General features: G+C 43.0%; 1 long non-coding RNA gene across 4 annotated transcripts; it reads right to left on the reverse strand.

Moving 5' to 3' along the window:
* Window positions 1-612: 612 nt before the first annotated feature.
* On the reverse strand, window positions 613-23,323 carry LOC115944030 (uncharacterized). Of its 4 annotated transcripts, none has more exons than XR_014140807.1 (5): window positions 23,207-23,323; window positions 21,214-21,372; window positions 19,383-19,554; window positions 5,307-5,436; window positions 613-998 (listed from the first exon to the last, which is right to left on the reverse strand). It is a non-coding gene; the product is annotated as an uncharacterized LOC115944030 (long non-coding RNA). The 4 variants fall into 4 exon arrangements; XR_014140808.1 differs by having other exon boundaries at window positions 21,214-21,368; window positions 21,613-23,323; XR_014140806.1 differs by having other exon boundaries at window positions 614-998; window positions 21,613-23,323.
* Between the last annotated feature and the right edge of the window lie 149 nt (window positions 23,324-23,472).

Consider the following 23,472-nt stretch of genomic DNA (forward strand, 5'->3'; position numbering starts at 1 on the left):
AGTGGCTTTATTCATAACTGTCAAAAACCGGGAACAGCCTAAATGTCCTTCAGTTCGTGAATGAATAAACAAATTGTGGTACATTCACCTAAGGGAAGGCTACTCAGCAAAAAAAAAAAAAAAAGGGAATTTACTACCAAGACAGACACATCAACATGAGTCAATCTCAAATGCATTAGGCTCAGTGAAGGAAGCCAGACTTGAAAGGTTATATACAGGGTGATTTCATTTACAGGATATTCTGGAAGAGGGAGGATTCCAGGGATAGAAAACAGACCAGGGGTTTCCCAGAGGTTGCAAATGGGAGACAGGACAGCTGCAGGTGGGAATTTTGGGAGGATGAAGGAACTGTTCTCCATTCTGACTGTTGTGCTGGCTACATGACTGTAAGCATTTGACAAAGACTGCAGAACTCTACATCAAAAAGAGAGCAATTTGGGGCGCCTGGGTGGCTCAGTCGTTAAGCGTCTGCCTTCGGCTCAGGTCATGATCCCAGGGTCCGGGGATCGAGCCCCGCATCGGGCTCCCTGCTCGGCGGGAGGTCTGCTTCTCCCTCTCCCACTCCCCCTGCTTGTGTTCCCTCTCTCGCTGTGTCTCTCTGTCAAATAAATAAATCTTTAAAAAAAAAAAAAAAGAGAGAGCAATTTACTGTTTATAAGTTCTAACTCAATTTTTTAAGGAAGAATAATTGGTTACCGCCAAATAAACAAACAAAACCAAAAATACCTGTGCTGAGAAGTGGCCATTGAATCTTGGTCCCATAGCTTGTCCTTCAAAGTAATTTTTCAGAAACAGGTATCACCTGGAGAGTGGTTTGTAGCTTCTTTCATAAAGTGGAAGTGTCTTTTGTGAACAAAACATATTTTCTGCACACTGTGGCTGCAGTATTGGTGGTAGAATGTACTATAATATGGATCATCTCAACTTCCATATTTATTTATTACTAGACCTCGACCAGTTTCTTTTCTCCTTCCACTTCTTTGCCGGGAGGATGCGGTCTATGGAGTCATGCACTTTGTATTAATATATTAGAAATCTACAAATCTGTCCAGTACTTGTTATACGGTTGGATATTTATAATCAAAATCTTTACTAGGGTATTGGATATATTTAGTCTTACTAGAAAATAAACAAAAACAAAACCCTATCCAATATCAGGAGGACATGGGCTTGGAATGGTTTTACCATGAAGAGTCTCCTGATTGGAATACGTCTGCAGGCAGGACGGAACAGACTTGAGTTGGATGATACAAAATCCTTGTCCTCACTGCCATCACACTGGAACACGCAAACCTCCGTGGAATTGCTAGCCCCTGGAGCCTATTCTCCGCGTTCCACAACTAGAGAGATCTCAGACTTTACATTCCTCCTCCAAACCTTTGGATACCTTCTCATTCTACTTGGAAGAAAATCCAAACTTCTCATAAGTCCCCACATGACCTGGCCCCTAACAACCTCCTGGACATCACATCCTACCATACACCCCTCACACTCCACGCTTGACCACACTGGACTTTTGGATCCTTGAACAATGAGCCAAACTCATCTCCACTTGAAGACCACTGACCCAGACAGATTAGGATCATAGTGCCACACCTTTCCAACTACTTAAATTTGGCAAATTACTTAGTCCTGTGCCTCAGTTTCTCATTGGTAAATATGAGAATAATAATAATAATACCAATGTCACAGGGTGGTGGTGATATCTGGGAAATGAACATACATGAAGCACTTTAAACAATGCTGAACATGTAAATGTTCAATAAACGTTAGCTATTATTATTTCTGGTTCTGGAAACTCTTGTCTTTTGTACCCTTTGTTCCTATTATCCAGAACTGTTTGCATGCATGAGCATGGCTACTGGGCAAAATATCTTACAGAGAAACTATGTCCAAATAAGTCAGTTATTTCTTGGTAAACAGACTAGTTTCAAGTATACTAATAACATTGTTCTGGTTAAACTTTTTCCTTGGGGGTAATATTAGATATACAGAAAAGTTGTAAAGGTAATACAGAGATTTTCTGTATACCCTTCACCCAGCTTCTACTAACATTAATATAACCACAGTATAAGGGCGCCTGGGTGGCTCAGTTGGTTAAGCAACTGCCTTCGGCTCAGGTCATGATCTTGGAGTCCCTGGATCGAGTCCCGCATCGGGCTCCCTGCTCGGCAGGGAGTCTGCTTCTCCCTCTGACCCTCCCCCCTCTCATGTGCTTGCTCTTTCTCATTCTCTCTCTCTCAAATAAATAAATAAAATCTTTAAAAAATATATATATAACCACAGTATAATTATAGAGACTAAGATATTAATATTGGTTCGGTACCTACCTAGACTACAGATTTCATTCATACTTCACCACTTTCTCCACTAATATCTTATTTCTGTTCAAAGAGCCTATCCAGGATACTACATTGTATCTACCACTAATAATATTTTAAATGATGATTTTATTAAATAATACGGCTTTTGACTTCTAAAATATGAGTGTAAAGATACAGGGGTATATTTAAATTGCAAACTTACACCATATGCAAGTTGCAGACCTTCCCAAGTTCTCTGTGATCCTCCCTGCTTAATTTTTTCCTTATCACTGATTCTATCTAACATGTTCTCACATTACATCACATCTGAGGTTCCATCGATTGAAATGTGTATCATCGTTTTATATACAAAAGAAAAAAACGCTAGCAATTACAATTGCAAAATGCTATCAGTTGTAAGATGTATCTCAATTTCTGAGATATTAACACATGAAAAATTGTGTGTCTTAAAATCTATAAAACATGGTATGCATTTTACAGGTTCTATTTATTGTCTATTTGCTTCATTAGAATGATGATTCCATGACAGCAGGATTTTTGTCTGTTTCCCACTCAACGTATCCTGGTGTGTAGCATACAGTGCTCAAAAAATATTTGTTAAATGAACAAATGAATAATAATATAATACCAGCTAATATTTACTGAGCACTGTGTCAGGCACCATTCCAAGCTCTTTATTTTTATTAACTCTTCTGATTGTGTTGGATATTTTATCAGAAAGGGAATTTATCATAAATAAGCAAAAACCAGACAGTAGTACTTTTCAATACCTAGCCTACCCAGAACATAAAATTAAGCAACTGAAAGAAAAAAAGATTATCTAGGGGCACCTGGTTGTCTCAGATGGTTAAGCATCTGCCTTTGGCTCAGGTCGTGATCCCAGAGTCCTGGGATCAAGTCCCGCATCGGGCTCCCTGCTCCTTGGGAGCCTGCTTCTCCCTCTGCCTCTCTCCCTCATGAATAAATAAATAAATAAAATCTTTAAAAAGAAAAAAAGATTACCTAAATATCTTCTTTAACAATGAACTGAAAATTAAAAAATAAAAATTTTATTCATTAACAAATACTGATCAAGCACCTCTCTATTCTTGGCACTTTTGCAAGTTCTAAATACTTCACAAATGTTAACTCCTCTAATTCTCACAACAGGAGACAGGTAGTATTACAAGGCACAGAACCCAGGCACAGAAAGGTTAAGGAACTCGCCAAAGGTCACACAGCAACTAAATGGCAAAGTCAAAACTTTAGCATTAGTATTAGTATTCTTACCCACCAGGCTATACTACCTCATAGCCACTAAAACATCCTACCCTGTGTTCACGGCACTTAAGTGACAGTTAAAAAGTCAATAAAGCAATAAAAATCATTAACTTTTGTGACCACCCCCTTAGCTCCTGGTTAATTAGGCCATTCAGTTTGCTGGCCAATTATCAAATGACGAAAGGAAGGCAGAGCCCATCTGCTCTGGTTGGCTTTTGTTCTATTGACATTTGCTGAGTGCCCTTGATGTGACAAGCACTGTGACAGGCACTGGGGAGAGATACATAAAGAGGTTTGTAGACAGATGATCACCACCCTGGAAGCCTGTAGAAGATTCAGGATGCTCCCAGAGGAGCAGTGAAGGTTTTGTTGACCCTTGCATGGAAACCTGAAAGAGGAGTCAGTTTGCCAAGCAGACGAGCAAAGGAAGCCTGGACTCACTGCCCTGCAAACCTCCTGGCCTCCAGACCTGAGGCTAGCTGGATTCCTTCCCCTCTTTACAAACTGATTTTCAGTCCCCTAGAACACGAGAGCAGCTCTAGTTCCCTATCTCTCTGCCAGAGCAAATATTGAGAAATGTCCAGCTCAATGACTTCAGTGTTGCACCTTATTGCGTGTGCCACAGAATGGATCCATTCCCCCACCCCCGGCTGCCCAAATGAGAATCATGTGGCCGAGGCGAGACAAGTCCCAGTAAATCAGAGTGGGGAACAACGAGGGGCTGCCGAGAAATGCAGACGGTGAGAAAAGAACAGAAATGTGACCAGAGACTGATCCTGCAGTTTCCTGCACACCAGGGCGAAGGGAGTGCATGCAGAGATGGTGATGGAATATTGCCTGATGTCAGGTCAATAATCCATCCCTGCAAGATATGTGAATGCCAACTGTCTCCCAGGAACCCATCTCCTTTCTTTAAAAATAATTAAAATAACAAGCACACACAAGAACATACATCAGCGTTTCTCAAGAGATTTTGTATATGACCAATCTAAGTGACCAATAAATTTGCTTACAAAAGTTAGATTTTCACTGCTCTATTGATTTTTTTAACTACCATTAAGTTCGCACTTAGATGTCAGTGAGCCCTAACATGAAAATTATTAACTGCGATGCTTCAAGTGTCTTGCAAATATTTGATCAATGTGTTCCTGGCTTGTGCTTGTGCCAAAGTGTGGACTCTGGGAAAGTGTATATATGTCTAGCTCTTTTCACGTTCGTGCATTTCTGAGGGCAGGGGCCATATCTGTTTAACTTGTTTTATACAGTGCTAGGTCCATGCACAGGGAATACTTAATTCAATTTAATCAAGAGGCAGATGCTTATTTCCAAGAAGGGGTTAAAATAAGAGCACATTCATACATCTCAATTTTTAAAAAAAACTCATAAAGCATATGTAATTTACAAAGTGCCGAATAAATCAGACCAAAATATACATCCTAACTAATAAAGATGACGGGGTGCCTGGGTGGCTCAGTCGTTAAGTGTCTGCCTTCGGCTCAGGTCATGATCCCAGGGTCCTGGGATCGAGCCCGGAGAAGGACTCCTTGCTCAGCGGGGAGCCTGCTTCTCCCTCTCCTTCCTGCTCCTGTTCTCTCGCTATCTCTGTCACACTGTCTCTCTCTAATAAATAAATAAAATATTTTTTAAAATAATAATAATAAAAATGACAATTTGGGCAAACTCATATATTTTGGCTTGTTGGCACCGAGTGACAATTCTCACCTGGGGACAATGACTGGGGTCTGAGGTCGGCAGGGTCAGAAGAAAATTGCAGCACAGCCGGAGAGCTTCAGCTTCCAACTGTTCTGCTCCATGCATCTTCAAGTCATGTCTATCAATGATTGTTTCCTCTCTTTAAAAAAAAAAAAATTTCATGGTTGTGCTTCCCCTCTTGTGCACAATATAGGAGGATTCAGGTGCAAAGGTATACAAGAGAAAATAAAATAAACTAACACATAGGACTTATTTTAAAGATTTATTTATTTTAAAGATTGAGAGAGCGTGAGTGGGGGGAGGGGTAGAGGGAGAGGGAGAGAGGGAATCCCCAAGCAGGCTCTGCACTGACTCGAGGCTCCATCTCACGATCCTGATTCACGACCTGAGCCAAAATCAAGAGTCAGACGCTCAACGGACCAAGCCAGTCGAGCAAACCTATAGAGAACTTATGTCAGTCTGAATTCTAGGTGTTTCATATATATTAACTCATTTAATTCTTACAACTACCCTATGAGTTCAGTTCTGTTATTATGCTTACTTACAATGGAGAAAAAATTTTCACTTCACTGAAGGAAACCTAGGTCCAGAGAGATTAAATATCTTGCTCAAGTTTACAGATCTATCAGGTGGTGGATCTGGGATTCAAACCCAGGTAGTATGGCTCCCAGAGCTATTGTAACCACTAATCAACGACCAGAAAGAACTTCAAGAACATGCCAGTCACCTTTATCTTTATCATGAGTGGCTGTGGACTTGGATGCTTAGTAGGTGGTACAATTAACCTCAAGGTTTCTTAAAAACCACAGCAAAGGGGCACCTGGGTGGCTCAATCGGTGGAGCCCGCGACTCTTGATCTCAGAGTTGTGAGTTTGAGCCCCATGTTGGTTGTAGGGATTACTTAAAGATAAAAATCTTAAAAAAAAAAACAAAAAACTTACTTTATCAGGTGTATTAATGTGTATGTCATGTGCATTTTGGTAACATGATCGTTAATGGAGACTCCCTCCTGAAAGTTTCGGGACCTCTGATGATACCCAAGCTATTTCTCCAACTTTTTCCAAACATCTGGTACCTACAACAGCCTCCTCCATATTTGATATCCGAGAGGTAACTTAAACTTAACACGTCCCTATTAGTGAGACCAATCAGCACTAACTGCTCTAAACAATCTCCAGTCTCAGTGGCTTAACGAAATTAATGTTTATTTATCAAGCACGTAAAGTTTAAAGCAGGCATTCATGGTTGGGATTTCTCATAGGAAGCTTTTTTCCAGCAGTGATTCAGGGATCCAGACTCTTTCCATCTTGTGGTTCTGACATTTTCACCACATAGCCTCAATGATAACCTGCTTTGGGGGAAATGGAGGTAGGGAAGACAGGGAGTGAATGTAGAAAAGGCAGAACCATTCTTTTTTTAAATTAACATATAATGTATTATTTGTCTCAGGGGCAGAGGTCTGTGATTCATCAGTCTTATATAATATTCAGTGCTCATGAGATAGGTTACAACATATACCCTCCCCAATGTCCATCACCCAGTTACCCCATCCCCCTACCCCCTTCCCCTCCAGCAACCCTCAGTTTCTTTCCTATGATTAAGTCTCTTATGGTTTGTCTCCCTCTCTGGTTTCATGTTGTTTCATTTTTTCCTCTCTTCCCCTATGATGCTCTGCCTTGTTTCTTAAATTCCATGTATCAGTGAGATCATATGATAATTGTCTTTCTCTGATTTATTTCACTTAGCATAATACCCTCTAGTTCCACCCATGTCATTGCAAATGGCAAGATTTCATTTTTTGATGGCTGCATAATATTCCATTGTATATATACACCACATCTTCTTTAGCCATTCATCTGTCGGTAGACATCTGGGCTCTTTCCATAGTTTGGCTATTGTGGACACTGCTGCTATAAACATTGGGGTGCAGGTGCCCAATCAGATCACTACATTTGTAGCTTTGGGGTAAATACCCAGTAGTGCAATTGCTAGGTCATAGAGTATCTCTATTTTCAACTTTTTGAGGAACCTCCATACTATTTTCTACAGTGGCTGCACCAGCTTGCATTCCCAGGGCAGAACCATTCTTAATGGTATCAAACTGGAAGTGACGCATATCATTTCCTCTTAAAATCTATTGGTAAGAACTAGTTGGATGGCCCCATATCTATTACATTCTCCCCTGAAACCTAGTTCTCCTTCAGGCTTCACTTACTGAGTGAAGTAATATCCCCATTTGGATTGGTTATCTATTAATGCAAAACAAATTGCCTCAAAACTTAGAGGCTTAAAACAACAATAAAAATTTATCATCTCTCACAGTTTCTGTGGGTCAGGAATTCAGAAGCAGTTTAGTTGGGATATTCCTACTCTTGTGGAAAAGTTTTGAGTTTCTCACCATTAAGTCTGATATGACCTTTACATTGTTTTACACATACTCTTCATCAAGTTGAGAAAACTCCCCTCTATTCTAGGTTTACCAGAGTTTTTATCATGAATGGGTGCTGGAGTTTATCAAATGGTTTTTCTGCATCTATAGATATGATCACGTGGCTTTTCATTAATCTGTTGATGAGATAGGCTACATTAATTAATTTTCAAATGCTGAACCAGTCTTGCATACCTGAGATAAATCCCACTGGGTCATGGTGTATAATTCTTTTTATACATTGTTGTATTCAATTTGCTAACATATTGTTGAGAATTTTTACCTCTGGGTTCATGAGAAATATTGGTCTGTAGTTTGTCAGGTTTTGGTATTAGGGTAATGCTGGACTCACAGAATGGGTCAGGAAGTATATCCTCTGGTTCTATCTTTTGAGAGAGATTAAAGAGAACTGATATACTTTTCTTCCTTAAATATTTGGTAGAATTCACCAGTAAGCCCATCTGGGCTTGGTACTTTCTGTTTTGGAAGGTTATATATTGTTGAGTCAGCTTCTTTAGGAGATACAGGCCCATTCAGATCATCTATCTCTTACTATGTGAGTCTTGGCAGATTGTGTCTTTCAAGGAATTGGTCCATTTCACCTAGGTTATCAAATTTGTGACCAGAGAGTTGCTCATAGTATTCCTTTATTATCTTTTTAATATCCATGGAATCTGCAATGATATCCCCTCTTTAATTCCTGATCACGCTGAGCAGGGAGCGCGATGTGGGGCTCGATCTCAGGACTCCAGAACCATGACCTAAGCTGAAGGCAGATGCGTAACCAATTGAGCCACCCAAGTGCCTCTATTTCATTGATTTCTGCTCTAATTTTTATGATTTCTTTTCTTCTGCTTACTTTAGATTTGTTCTTCCATTTCTAGTTTTCTAGAGTGGAAGCTTAGATAAGTGATTTTAGATCAATCTCTCTTGGTGAATGTTCCATGTGAGCCTGAGAGGAATGTGCACCCTCCACATTGGTTGGATGAAGTAGTTTATAGATGTCTATTATATTCCTAATCTTTTTCTTTGTACATAAGCATAAATATAATCTCTATGTGTATATATACATACACATACAAACAAGTACAATTTGCGTAAAGTCCCCTGAATATACAGGTAAATTTGCATAGCTATAATCTGATGGTATACTCTACGCATCAAGTTTTTTTTAATCACACATTTTCGTATTTTACCTTAACCTGCATATTCATGACTTTAATAATCCAAACTATTGACATATGCTTGGAAAACTTTACCTCTGCCTGAGTACTACCACTTTCCAAAGTGAGGAAAAGGGAAGCCAGAATCACCAAAGAGACTCTAAGCACTATGGAGAGCATTAATTTCCCCATATTCTATGACTTCTCGAGGTCATACTAGGGGGAGCGTACTAGTTTACTAGGGCTGTGGTACAAAGTACCAAAAACTGGGTTGCTTAAACAACAGAAATGTATTGTCTCAGAGTTCCAGAGGCCAGAAGTCCCAGATCAAGGTGTCCACAGGTTGGTTCCCTCTCAGGGCTGGGAAGGAGAATCTGTTTCATGCTTCTCCCCAGCTCATGGTGGTTTACTGGCAATCTCTGGCATTCTTTGACTTACAGGTGCATCCTCTTGCTCTCTGCCTGCATCTTAACATGTGACTCTCCCTGTGCACCTATCCGTGTCCAAAATTTCCCTCTTAATAAGAACACAAGTCGTATTGGAATAGAGGCCCACTCTACTTCAGCAACTAATTACACCAGCAATGACCCTACTTCCAAATAAAGTCACATTCTGTGATACTGGGGAGGGAACACAATTAACCCAGAACAAGGAGCAAATAGGAGGGTTGGTGTGACAAAATGGAAAGATATAACAGAATCCGGGTTCCAGTCTTAGGCTGTCGACAAGCTATTGCTGACCTTGAGCAAACTGGGCAAATAAGGGAGATCCTATAGATGATACCAAAGCTTCTCTTCCGATCCTGTTGTTCCCAAAATAGCATTGTTGTGGGAAGACTTAAAACGTAAAGTTTTAAATTAGATGTTGGATTTGAAACAAGCCATTAACTCAAAAGAGAGATCTTTTGAGAGGACTGTAGAATGAAGAGGCCCAGGACACAAGGGGCAGGGTCCCTGGGACTGGTTTGCAAGAAGAGTTGCCCTCACCACACAGTGTCACAGGACCACTGCCTTCAGGCTGTAATCATTTCCAGCCTTTTTGGAGTTGCAACACCCAACACGTTACGGTTGTTTATTTGATTTCGTGACACTGCCCATTACTCTCCACCTCCCCAAAGCTTCCCTCTCCCCCAGCCCCAGCCCAAAGGAACGGCCAAACATGGACTTACTTTTAAAAGTTAATTAGGTCTTGCAAATTTTGTCACACCCTAAGATAATTCTATCCCCTTTGTCAAAGATATAAAGAAAAGCAGATGGCCACTGGGCACAGAAATGGATGGAGGAGAGAATACTTTGGACCACCCAAAGGACCATCTCTAGGAAATTATAAATTATTATTTTTTAATACCACCTTACACTATTTTAAAGTACTTTCACGATAGGAAGTATATAAATTTGGATGTGAAAGTTACTGGAAAAAAATATAAAACACTAACGTTATTTGGAATAAAGGGTTATAGATATATGGGTGGTTTTTTATGGGTGATTTTAATTTCTTCTCTACATCTTTCTTTATTTCAAATATTTCTACTATAGTAAGTGCTAATAATCCAAAATAATAATATTGGCTTAATTTATTTATTTATTTTTTTAAAGATTTTATTTATTTATTTGAGAGAGAGAGAATGAGAGAGAACACATGAGAGGGGGGAGGGTCAGAGGGAGAAGCAGACTCCCTGCTGAGCAGGGAGCCCGATGCGGGACTCGATCCAGGGACTCCAGGATCATGACCTGAGCCGAAGGCAGACGCTTAACGACTGAGCCACCCAGGCGCCCTTAATTTATTTATTTTTAAAGATTTTTCATTTATTTATTTGACAGAGAGAGAGCAAGAGCCCAAGCAGGGGGGAGCAACAGAGGGAGAGGGAAAAGCTGTCTCCCCAATAAGCAGGGAGCCCAACACGGGGCTCCATCCCAGGGTCCTGAGATCATAACCTGAGCTGAAGGCAGTCACTTAACCACTGGGCCAGCCAGGCGCTCCAATAATATTGATTTTAAAAGATTAAGTTTATTCCTCCAGTAAACAAAGGTTTATTGAGCACTTACTACATGCCAGGCACTGTCAGAGCAGTAAGAAAACAACAGCTCCTGTAGGGCTTCTGTTTGGGGGAGGGGTGAGTGATAATTAGCACGGATCACTTGTTCGTCTGTGTAAAAGTTTACTTTGAGCAGATTTTTTGGGGTAGGTGATATAAGGGGAGAGGGGGTCACATGTGCCCCCCAAGAAGGAAATCATGCTGAATGGAGAAGTCAGAAGGTGGTGAGCAACACCCTTTGTCTGTGTCCAGATTTTACTGGAAACTGGTTCTTGAAGTCAGAGCTCCACCCTCCCTGGTCCCAGGCTGCCTCTTGTACTCAACTGCCTTCCCGGAGACATTGTGAAACCAGAGCTGGGAATCACCCACACGTGGGTGCTACTGGTCAAGGTGGCGCTAAGAACAGGACAGGGCATTCTGCTGACGTCAATGTGCAGAAAGCCAACAGCTGATGCAGGTGTCGTTCCTGGGCAGGCCAGTGGGTTCTCTCTGAGTCACCTCTGAAGGCAACCGGCTGGACATTTAATGAGATGAAAAGATTGAAGGAACCTGTTTTTGGTTATTGCACATGTGTTACTACCGATGTCCTAAGATTCTGAGAACTGCTAGTGTTTGCTAGCATCCCACAGACTTTTTCACTGAACACTATAATGGAAACGATGATGCTCAGAGGGCAGAGGGCATTACCAAGTGTGCAAAGCCCTGGAGAGGCCCAGAACAGAGACAGATAATTACCCAGGACTTTGATTTGCTAGGGCCATGTTTCAGACATGGACCACCAGAGTGGCCCTTCGAGAAAACAAAGTGGTTACACCCATCAAGACACAAAAATATCCATATTCCCTGGAGGGAAAAATGAAACAAGACAACCAGAGAGGGAGACAAACCGTAAGAGACTCTTAATCTCAGGAAACAAACTGAGGGTTGCTGGAGGGGAGAGGGGTAGAAGGGATGGGGTGGCTGGGTGATGGACACTGGGGAGGGTATGTGCTATGGTGAGCTCTGTGAATTATGTAAGACTGATGAATCACAGAACTGTACCCCTGAAACAAATAATACATTATATGTTAATAAAAAAAATCCATATTCCCTGACCCCAGAAATCCCACTCCTGAGAATTTATCCTAAAAAAGTAAACTATTTCTGCATTAGCTATAATACTGTAGCACTGAAAACATCCTAAGTGCCACAGCTGGGGAACAGCTAAATAAACTGTAATAACAGCATTCGTTTAATGAATACACATTATAATAACTAGTATAATCACAATTGTAAAGGTATATATTCCATCATAGAAAAGTGTCTGTATTAGTTTGCTAGTGCTGCTATAACAAAGTGCCCCAAACTGGGTGGTTTAAACAACAGAAATTTATTGTCTCACATTTCTGGAAGCTAGAAGTCCAAGATCAAGGTGTTGGTAGGATTGGCTCCTTCTAAGGGCTGTGAGGGAAGAGTCTGCTCCAGGCCCCTCTCCTGGGCTTGCCAAGGACTGTCCTCTCCCTGTCTCTTCACATGGTCTTCCCTCTATGCATGTCTAGCTCTGTCTTTAAGTATCCCTTTTTTTTTTTTTTAAAGATTTTATTTATTTATTTGAGAAAGAGAGAATGAGAGACAGAGAGCACGAGAGGGAGGAGGGTCAGAGGGAGAAGCAGACTCCCTGCCGAGCAGGGAGCCCGATGCGGGACTCGATCCCGGGACTCCAGGATCATGACCTGAGCCGAAGGCAGTCGCTTAACCAACTGAGCCACCCAGGCGCCCTATCCCCTTTTTTTTTATAAGGACACCAGTCATATTGGATTAGGGGCCCACTCTAATGACATCATTTAACTTGATGACCTCTGTAAAGACTCCATCTCCAAATAAGGTCACAGTCTGAGGTACCAGAGGTTAGGACTTCTATATATCTTCTTCATTCCTCCCCAGAAAGACATAACAGTGTTTTATGACATAACGATGTTTTATGAAATAATGCTAAGAGAAATGGTAACAATAGCAAATTCTCATTTGACATTTTCTATGTCTCGGGTAGTGTTATAAACACTTTAAATATGTTAACTCATTCAATCTTCACAGTACCCCTATGAGGTATTAGTATCCTCCTGTTGCCAATGAGGAAATTGAGGCATAGCAACGTTAAGTCATTTTCTCAAGGTCATGTAGCTAGGAAGTGGTGGAATCAGGCTTTGAATCCAGGCAATTTGGCTCCACAGACCAAACTTAACCTCCTCATCATATTTCAAAATGGTATGTGTTATATTTACAACAGTATTAAAATATGGAAAAAATATATATATTTCTGCAAAGTTTTAATAGAATATGCAAAAATGAAAGTAGTTTATAATTATGAGGGGTTATTTTTTATGATGTTATGTTACTTTTACAAATAATACATACACATGCATTTAATAGACTTTCTTAAAAACAAAGAATGCTTTGAAATGTCTCCACGATCTGAGAAAATTCTTAAGGATACCATACATTAAAACATTAGTGATGGGGCGCCTGGGTGGCTCAGTCAGTTGGGCATCTGCCTTCGGTTCAGGTCATGATACCAGGGTCCTGGGATCAAGCCCTAAGTTGGGCTCCCCGCTCGGCAGGGAACCTGTTTTTCCCTCTCCCTCTGCCACTCCCCCTGCTTGTGCGCACTCTCTCTCTCTCTCTCTCAAATAAATAAAACCTTTTTTTTTTTTTAAAGATTTTATTTATTTATTTGACAGAGAGAGACACAGCGAGAGAGGGAACACCAGCAGGGGGAGTGGGAGAGGGAGAAGCAGGCTTCCCGCCGAGCAGGAAGCCCGACGCAGGGCTCGATCCCAGGACCCTGGGATCATGACCTGAGCCGAAGGCAGACGCTTAACGACTGAGCCACCCAGGCGCCCCAAATAAATAAAACCTTTAAAAAAAAAAAAAAGATTAGTGATAACAACCATCGGGGATAGTCAGCCTCCACAATGCCGCCAGTGATCCTTGCCTTCCAGTGGTCATGCCCTTGCATGGTCCTTCCACATGTAATAATGGTTGACCTGCGTGACCGATGATTCCACTAAGAGGTGACAGCATGTGACTTCCAAGGCAAAGGTCAAAAAAAACCCAAAAACATTGCAGCTTCCACTATGGTCTCTTGGATCTCTTGCTCTGGGAAAAGCCAGGTGCCATGTCTTGATACCCAAGCAGTCCTATGGACAGCCCCACTGAAGAGGAGCTGAGGCCCCCCAACAGCAGCAGCATTAACTTGTCCACCATGTGAGTGGATGACCTTTTGAGCAGATCCCCCAGCTAGATGATGGTAGCCCTAACCAAACTCTTGGCTGAAGCCTCATGGCAGACTCACGAACCACCCAGCCAAAGCACTCCTGAATCTCTGACCCACAGTGCCCACCTCCAAGATGTCCACAGCCTACTCCCTGGAAACTGTGACTTTGTCACCTCATGTAGCAAAAACAACTTTGCAGATATGATTAAGAATCTTAAAATAGGAAAACTGTCCTGGATTATCTGGGTGGGCCCAGTGCCTGGAGCCTGAACTCTATCCTGCCTGGGCTCTAAACCTTTTTGTTGGGGAGGGGGAGGAGAGCTCTAAACCTTTTGCAGTCTTTTGAAATGGTAGCTACTGTAGGAGGGGTGATTCTTAATTATGGAGCCACTGAGGCGCCCCATCACTAATCTTTTGATGTATGGTATCCTTAAGAATTTTCTCAGATTGTGGAGACATTTCAAAGCATTCTTTGTTTTTAGGAAACAAAATTAATTAAGGAGCTTACACTGAGAGGCATTCCCCAGGCTGTGAGGATTCAGCCTGCCCTTGATAATTTCCTTTCCTCTAGAGAAATGGGTGCTTGTGGATGACGTACAGAAACTATTTTTTGGGATGCCTGGGTGGCTCAGTTGGTTGAGCGACTGCCTTCAGCTCAGGTCATGATCCTGGAGTTCCGGGATCGAGTCCCGCATCGAGCTCCCTGCTCGGCAGGGAGTCTGCTTCTCCCTCTGACCCTCCCCCCTCTCATGCTCTCTCTCTATCTCATTCTCTCTCAAATAAATAAATAAAATCTTAAAAAAAAAAAAAAAAGAAACTATTTTTTATTCTATTTTGTAGAGTATTAAGAAAAATTATTCAATGCTTGGAAATGAAGCAGGAGATACTTTGTGTTTTCAATGTTCTAAGAAGCATTGTGGAGCAGGCCCACCCCAAAAGTACTGATTCTCTAGTGGTAGTGTGCTTTTGTTTGACTTATCACTGGCTCTTGATCCGGGCTCAGGTTCTATAAACGTGGATGCTCTTTTGGATTGGTCGATTGCAAATGCTTTTTGGAAATGAAAGATTGAAGGGATTTCTTGTCTAGTAGAAAGAATAGCTTCAAAGTTTATAGCTTATGGTCCTGTAGGTTGGGTGACCAACTGTTCCCATTTACCTGGGGACGGAGGGACTTCCCAGGACAAAGAACTTTTACTGCTAAAACCAGGACTGTCCTGGACAAACCAGGGCTATTGCTCATCTGACACGCAAGACATTAGCTAGTTTGGGAGCTGACTTGACCATCTTCTTTTGATGTGCTGTCTTCCATTGGCTGGAAATACTTTGGTCTCTCCCATAGGCCTCTGAACCAGTTTTCTCATACTGCTGTTCTGCCATTAGTAATAAACAATCCAAATTAATAAATAAAACTAAATAAATAAAAAGGGATAAATAAATCTTTGACATACACTTTATATTTGTGTAAGAGTCATGCTTGTTAGGGGTGCCTGGCTGGCTCCGTCCATGGAGCCTGCGACTCTTGATCTCAGGGTTGTAGGTTCAAGCCCCACCCTGGGTATAGAGATTACTTAAAAATAAAACTTAAGGGGTGCCTGGGTGGCTCAGCTGGTTGAGCATCTGCCTTCGGCTCAGGTCATGATCTCAGGGTCCTGGGATCGAACCCTGCATCGGGTTCTCTGCTCGGCGTGGAGTCTGCTTCTCCCACTTCCTCTCCCTCTGTGATCTCTCTTGCTCTCTTTCAAATAAATAATAAACAAATAAATAATAATAATAATAAATAATAAATAAAATAAATAAATAAAATAAAAATAAGACTTAAAAAAAAGTCATGGTTTTTAACCATTTTAAATGAGCACTTCGACCAGATAAGGGGTTTCTTTGGTGAGGGGCAGTGGAGTGATACTGAGGGGAGCAGGCCCTGGGGAGGCTACTGGAAAAGCTGTTTCTATTTTTTATCCCTTTAATGCCCTCTCTCTTGAGCCTATAGATACGCTTAAGTCTCTTTCTTCTAGAAAAACCATCCCCCCTTCCTCCCTGCAATGGTCCTGGCTCCTACTCTTCTCACCCAAGAGTGCAGTCTGGCTCCTTCCTAGCAAGAAGGAATCATTGTCCTCTCATGACCTAGTTAAGGTCACTTTTACAGTCCAGATACAACTGACAGTTTCCAATCTTGGATTTACTTACTTCTCTGTAATAAAAAATGTAACAAAAAAAATCTATAGCACCAATATCTGATAGTCACTGGGGACCTGATGTTCTTTGAGTGTTCTTCGGTGAGCATTTGACATTCTGTTCCCCAAGCTCTCAGCCACCTGGCCACTTACAGATCACCTGCTCCTTCTTGGTTGATGGAACTAAATACCTCCTTAATATCACTCAAGTCCACGCCTTGTCGTCCCCCATGCCAAGGCCTCAACGTGGGCCAGCTCTCCTTCCAAGACATTCTGGAATGTTATTTCTACCACTTCCATTTAAAGCCATCTCTGGTGGCTCTGCATGACCTGTAGTCATAAACCCAGCATGCACCCCAATATACAAATATGGTTGACCCTTGAACATGGGTCTGAACTGTGCAGGTCCACTTACATGTGGATGTTTTTCAGTAAATACAGTACATCATTGTAAATGTATTTTCTCTTCCTTACGACTTTGTTAATAACATTTCTTTTCTTTCACTTACTTTATTGTAAGAATACAGAATGCAATATGCATAACATACAAAACATGCGTTGACTGTTATGTTACCCTTAAGGCTTCCAGTCAACAGTAGGCTATTAGTAGTTAAGTGCTAGGGGAGTCAAAAGTTATACACAGATTTTCAACTGGGCAGGGACTTGGTAGTCCTAACACCCACGTCATTCAAGGGCCAACTGTATTTATTTGTAAATTTATTTATTTATTTATAAATGTATTTATAAATTTGTTTATAAATTATATCTGTATACCATTGTACTAACACGTTACTTATATTATAAATCACGTACAGAGAAAGAAATTCCCAAAAAGGTAACATTTACACATTAAAGCTCTAATATGTCCTTCCTATCCTGCAGTGGAGGTTGAATGCCCTTGCTTGGAGCCCACAGACCCGTAGCAATAAGCCCAAGTCCATATGGCTGACTTTCAAGGCTGGTCATGATCTGGTCCCTGCCCCTCTCTTCCCTTTACTTCTTCCCTGTTCCTAGTGCTTGTCCAAGTGGAAGGATTGGAATCTGAAGCTCCCCAAGCCTGCCTGCTTTCTATTTGCTGCCCCCTCCCACCTTTGTTTAGAAGGCTACCCCTTGTCTTTGCTCCCCAAGCCCCAAACCCCTTTGTCTTATTTATTCCTAAAAGCACTCCTTCCTCTGGGAAGCTGTGTTTTGGAGGCTTCTGCCACCCTCCATACCCCATGTACACCCACGCACAGCTTTTCCTTTGCAATATCATACAGTATTTCCCTCTCTGCCTCTTAGAGCTGTGAGCTTTCAAAGACAGTCCCAGGGGCGCCTGAGTGACTCAGTCAGTTAAGGGACAGACTCTTGATTTCAGTTCAGGTCATGATCTCAGGGTCGTGAGATTGAGCCCTATGCAGGGCTCCATGCTCAGTGGGGAGTCTGCTTGAGATTCTTTCCCTCTGCCCCTCTCCCTGCTCGTGTGCACACGTGTGCATGCATGCATGCTCTCTCTCTCTCTCAAATAAATAAATCTTAAAAAGGAAAAAGTCTCATTCACCAGGAGTCCACAGTGCGTGATAAACAGTAACAGTGACAGCAATAACAGCTAATACTTTTATAGCATTAATATATCCTACAACCTCTTCAAGTGTTTTATACATATTTACTTGATTTGATCCTAGGAGATGCATACAGATCCCTATTCTGTAAACAAGGACACCTGGGCACAAAGAAGTTGAGAAACTTCCTAAGGTCACTTACATAGTATGCAAAGTTCAAGGAATATTGAACTAAACTGAACTGTGTGCTTTCTATCACACCTGTGATGAGAGAAACAGTCACCCAGGCCCAGGTGAGCAGGAAACGCTCAGGCTGAGGAAAGGGAAGATGGCGCAGTCGTTCCAGCCTGAGCCTGCGCTGCCCCCTGCTGGCCATCTCTGCCCTCGCTGCAGACTTAACCCCATCAGAAGTCCCCTCTGCCACCTGAGCTTGAGCCTGGAGTCTGGCGCCCAGCACAGGAAATTCTAAGAGGGAGAAGGAGCCAGGAGATCATGCAGGGAATATGCAGGAATTGCCCGTGGATCCACACACCTTAAGGACTGTCTCCCTGATCGGGATGGCTGCATGAAACCACTCAGAGTAAAGAACAGAATTGGGAAAGTAAACCCGTCTGCCCCCAAACTGCCATAGAATGTACCCAAAACCAACAGGAATGGTTACTTTTTAAGTAAAAACTTAGGTGAGTATTTGGATTAGTCTCACATTAGGCTCTCCTTTAGGATGGAAAATTGAATGCTAATTTATATTAATAAATTAGTTCTCAAACGGGATGCCTCATGGAACTATTAAAAAATGCAGATGCTGGGCGCCTGGGTGGCTCAGTTGGTTAAGCGACTGCCTTCGGCTCAGGTCATGATCCTGGAGTCCCGGGATCGAGTCCCGCATCGGGCTCCCTGCTCGGCGGGGAGTCTGCTTCTTCCTCTGACCCTCCTCCCTCTCATGCTCTCTGTATCTCATTCTCTCTGTCTCAAATAAATAAATAAAATCTTTAAAAAAAAAAAAAATGCAGATGCGCAGGCTTCGCTGCGAGCCTGCTAAGTCAGAAGAGGCTGTGTATACTTCTTCTCCTCAGGACTAGCCCCTCGCTACATTTTCCCAAACCCACAAATCTCTAAGACCATTTAGCATCTCCCTTTCCCAGTTTAAGTGAAGGCAATGCCCTTCCATTTGTGCCTCAGCAGAAAACTACATTATTTCACAACTCTAAATTGTAATCGATGGCAATACAAAAAAAAAAAAAAATTCGACTACAGACATGGAAATTCTATCTTCTCTGATAAAGGTGCAACTGATTTTCCTTTCCCTCGTTGCAAGTAATCAGTTTTGCCTCCTTCGTACACTCATCTCATTATTCCTGGCCTATCCTGGGTGTGTTCTTCAGATTTTCTTTTGCACTTGTTGCAACATCTGCCTGATTCCCTCAGTGATTACTGAGTTAAACAAAATGTTTAGCATGTGTCCGTTTTATATCTGAATAAGAGTTGTGATCTTACCTTTTCGGAAAATTTCTCTTTAACACACCAATGGCGAGTACTTTCCTTTTCCATTCTTTGGCCGTCTTCTACTGGTGCTCTTTGCTTAGGTTGAACATTCGGGGGTTTCCTCAGAAAAGGGCTCCTGCCCTTGTAACCATCCACCATATGCATAATGTCTGTCCAAGGGTTCCTGGAAGAAGGCAGAATAACCAGAAGATTTTATACTTCTAACTACGTGTAAAGAAAGGTCAGAACATTGGTTCCGAATCTTTTCTACAAAACCGAAAAGAACACACACGGAACTAAAATTAAATAAACCCATCAGTTTTTCATTGGGCTCTAACTCAGCTACCTTACTTACTCCTTCCTTACTTGTGTAGTTGATTGATTTATAAAAAGTTATACATAGCTGGAAACTTTTATGTTTAATGCATCTTATGCCATCTTGTACCTTATGCAAGACGTTATGGAACATACAAGGTCCCTGTCAACCTTCTCAGAACACAGATTCATCTATAAGAACTAATGTTATTTATCCAACAATTAGTTACTGAGCACCTTCTAGGTGCCAGGCATAATGGCAAAAACATTGTTCCAGGGAGTTGACAGGCTAGAGAGACAGACAATACAAATAAATGTTAATTTTCAAATATTGGGACCAACAGATAAACTGCATGTTTTGAACCAAAATTGCAGTAAATTTGCGATTCAGAAAAGTTCCCTCGTCAGAGAAAGGAGAGGCCAAGATGAGCTAGAGTCATGGAAGGTACAACAGTTATCTTTTGCTGAGTAACAAATCCAATCCCTCTCCACACTCCCATCCCCCCACTCCCCGCCAACTCAGAGGCATAAGACAACCATTTACTATGCTCATGGATTCTGTGGGTCAGGAATTTAGAACGGCCCGGTGGAGATGGCTGGTCTCTCCTTCACAACAGTAGGAACTGAGCAGGAAATCCAAAGACTGGAGGTGATTCAGAGGCTAGGGTTGGAATCAACTGAGCGCTCATTCACCAACCTCTGGCAGGTGACATGGGCTGTCAGCTGGGACTGCAGCTGGGGCTAACAGCCAGAACACCCACACATGGCTTTTTCATGTACCCTGGGATTCCTCACATTACTGTGACTGTGGTCCAAGAGGGAACATTCTCAAAGAGCCAGGGGAAAGCTGCATGGCTTTTTATGACAGGCCCTAGAAGCCATTTTGTCCCTTTTGGCACATTCTATTCAGGGCTAGCTTCACAAGACGTGACCTGTGCAGTCACTCAGGACTCCACGCTTAAAGCAGCCCTACACTTGGTTTAACGCTCTGCTGTCACCATATTGAAATTCCTAATAACATTTACACAAAGGGCCCCATATTTTTATTTTGCACTGGACCCCACAAATTATGTAGCCAGCCCTGAATCTCTTCATCCAGGCAATCTCAAAGGACTGCCTAGGCTCCCAGAGTGGGGATACAGACTTTCCATCTTGATGGGGCAGTGGCACGGTTCTGGAAGAATATGTGGGACTGGAAATATTGTTGGGACCTTTTTTAGAAAAGGCAATCTGCCATAGACAGTTTGTGGAGAAGTTAAGGAAAGACTTTCCTCCACAGCCTCCCACAAAGATATATCCAGGTCATCCTTGTTCCACAAAGTATCCTAAATGGAGTAAAAAAGCAGTATGTATCTCTCCATCCTTCCATTCAGCAAATACTGACTGAGCACAGAATGGGGAGTGTTTACAGATGACTCTTAGAGACCCTGCCTTCAGTGGACTTGGTGTTCAGAGTGATGGGGTCTGTGAAGGGAAAAGAGAAAGCAAAGGGTGAAGCACTATTAAAAAAGAGAAAACAATTGGGCACCTGGGTGGCTCAGTCGGTTAAGCGTCTGCCTTCAGCTCAGGTCATGATCCAGGGGTTCTGTGATCGAGCCCCACATCAGGCTTCTTGCTCAGCGGGGAGCCTGCTTCTCCCTCTCCCTTTGCAGCTCCCCCTGCTTGTGTGTGCTCTCCCTCTCTCTCTCTGTCAAATACATAAATAAAATCTTAAAAAAAAAAAAAAAAAAGCCCAAAATGGAGCCATTTGCCTCCCCCAACAGAAAACCAGTAAGTAGTGGATCAAGGTAAAGATACAAAACAAAACAAAAACAAGGGACACAAAAAGGTGGGGTGGTAAGGGCGTTGGTTTATTCAAAAAGAGTGTTCCAGGGGCCCAGAGGGAAGGTCTGAGAGAGGCAGCACTTTGCGACCTCACTAACCATACCGTGTCTGCCTCCTGGATGGCCACAGCTGTCCCAGGCTCAGAACAAGGTGCTGCTCACGTAAGTATTTGTGGGAGGCCCTAGGATTTGGCCCACAGTGCTTCTGCAGGATGACGTCTGGCAGGTAGGTCTGGTGACTTCACCCTTCTGGATTTCCTCCTACCTCACTCACCACTTCTTCTTAATCCTTTAGCTCTAAAGGTTAGATTTCCCTGGGCCTCTGCCCAACGTCTTCCTCAGCTTTCTAACTTCCTCCCTCCTTAGGGGGAGCCCTTTTATTCCCACAGAGCATCTCTGCGCCCCACCCCCACTCATTCATCTATCCCTTTGCAACTGGACATCTACACTTGGATGAATCATAGCCACCTCAAATTTAGCATGTCCAAAATAGAACTCTCCACTTTTCCCCACACCCCGTTCCCTCCAGTCTTCCTATTTCAGTAAGCGGTTGCCTCCACCACCCTCACTCCCCCACATCCAAACCATCCTTTAAGTTCTGCCTCCAAACCACAACCCGGATCCACCCACTTCTCACCAGCAACTGAGCCACTATCTCCCCTCACTCGGGTTGCTTTGGCAACTTCCTAATTTATCTCTTGCCTCTACCCTTGGCTGCTTGTCATTCACCCTCTACACAAAAGCCAGAGTGGTTTTTTCAAACCATAAATCACGGGCGCCTGGGTGGCTCAGTCGGTTAAGTGTCTGACTCTTGATTTCCGCTCAGGTCATGATCTCAGGGTTATGAGATCAAGCCCCTTCGGGCTCCATGCTGGGTGTGGAGCCTCTTAAGACTCTCTCTCAAAAAAAAAAAAAAAAATGAAAAGTAATAATAAAAAAAATAAAACCGTAAATCAGAGTAGCTCGCTCTCTTGCTCAAAATCCTTCAATGTTTTCCCATTACTTTCAGAATGAAAACAACTCTTCACGATGGACACCCTACGCCACCTGCCTGCTCCACCTCACAGTCTCATCCTATCCCCACTCATTCCCCTGGAACTTTGTTTCAGCTCTCTGCATTACCCAGCTTCTCTTTCCAGAACATTCTCTCAGCTATCCCCAAAGCTGCCTTCCAGGACTCAGTTCAAAGGTCCCTTCTCAGATCTGCAGAAAGAAACCTGCCCTCCTCAATTTTAGACATTGTCTCTTTCTTCGTTTAGTGCCCTTTCTCTCTTCCCACACACGCCAAAAGGGAAACGCCACGCAATGAGAGTTCACCACTGCATCTCCAAGGCCTGCTAGGGTAGATGCTCACGTATATTTCTCTAAAGGATGAATTAACAGACGGCAGTTTTATGTTTTTAAATATCCTTACTTGGCAAAAGGAAAAGATGCCTATTCTGTGTCGTTAGTCATTTTTAAAATAAAGTTGGTAAGTCCAGGGCCATTGCAGTAGATGAACTGGCCTCAAGCCCCCTGAACAACACGGTTGTAAAGGATAGCGGGAGACGGAGGAAGCGAGGGCGGGCCAGTGGAGGGGGAGACGACTGGGCGGCTGGAGGGGCAGGAAAAATGGTTGGGCGACTGGATGAGCACGCGACGGGAATGCACACCCGAGGGCCTGGTAAAGTCCAGAGCTCGCTTCCCTATGCCACCCACCTTCCGGGGTCACGGAAAGGACGTTCCAGGGAAGACTAGGCGCGGCGGGCGGGCGGGCGGACGGGCGGACGGGCGGGTGTGCGCTGCGCCGGGTGCAGAGCAGCGAACCACTCGCTTCCCCAGCCCCCAGCCCCGCACACGCTCCCCGCGCGCCTGCACGCCGGCCACGCACAGCCGCGCCCCCTGCCGCCGCGCGCGCTCAGGTGAGCGCTCTCCGAGCCCGCCGTACGGCTAGCGCGCGTGCGCGCAGGTGAGCGCCCCGCCCC

This window comes from Leptonychotes weddellii, chromosome 16 (genome assembly GCF_054177405.1).
Source record: "Leptonychotes weddellii isolate Sample4059 chromosome 16, ASM5417740v2, whole genome shotgun sequence".
Lineage (NCBI taxonomy): Eukaryota > Metazoa > Chordata > Mammalia > Carnivora > Phocidae > Leptonychotes > Leptonychotes weddellii.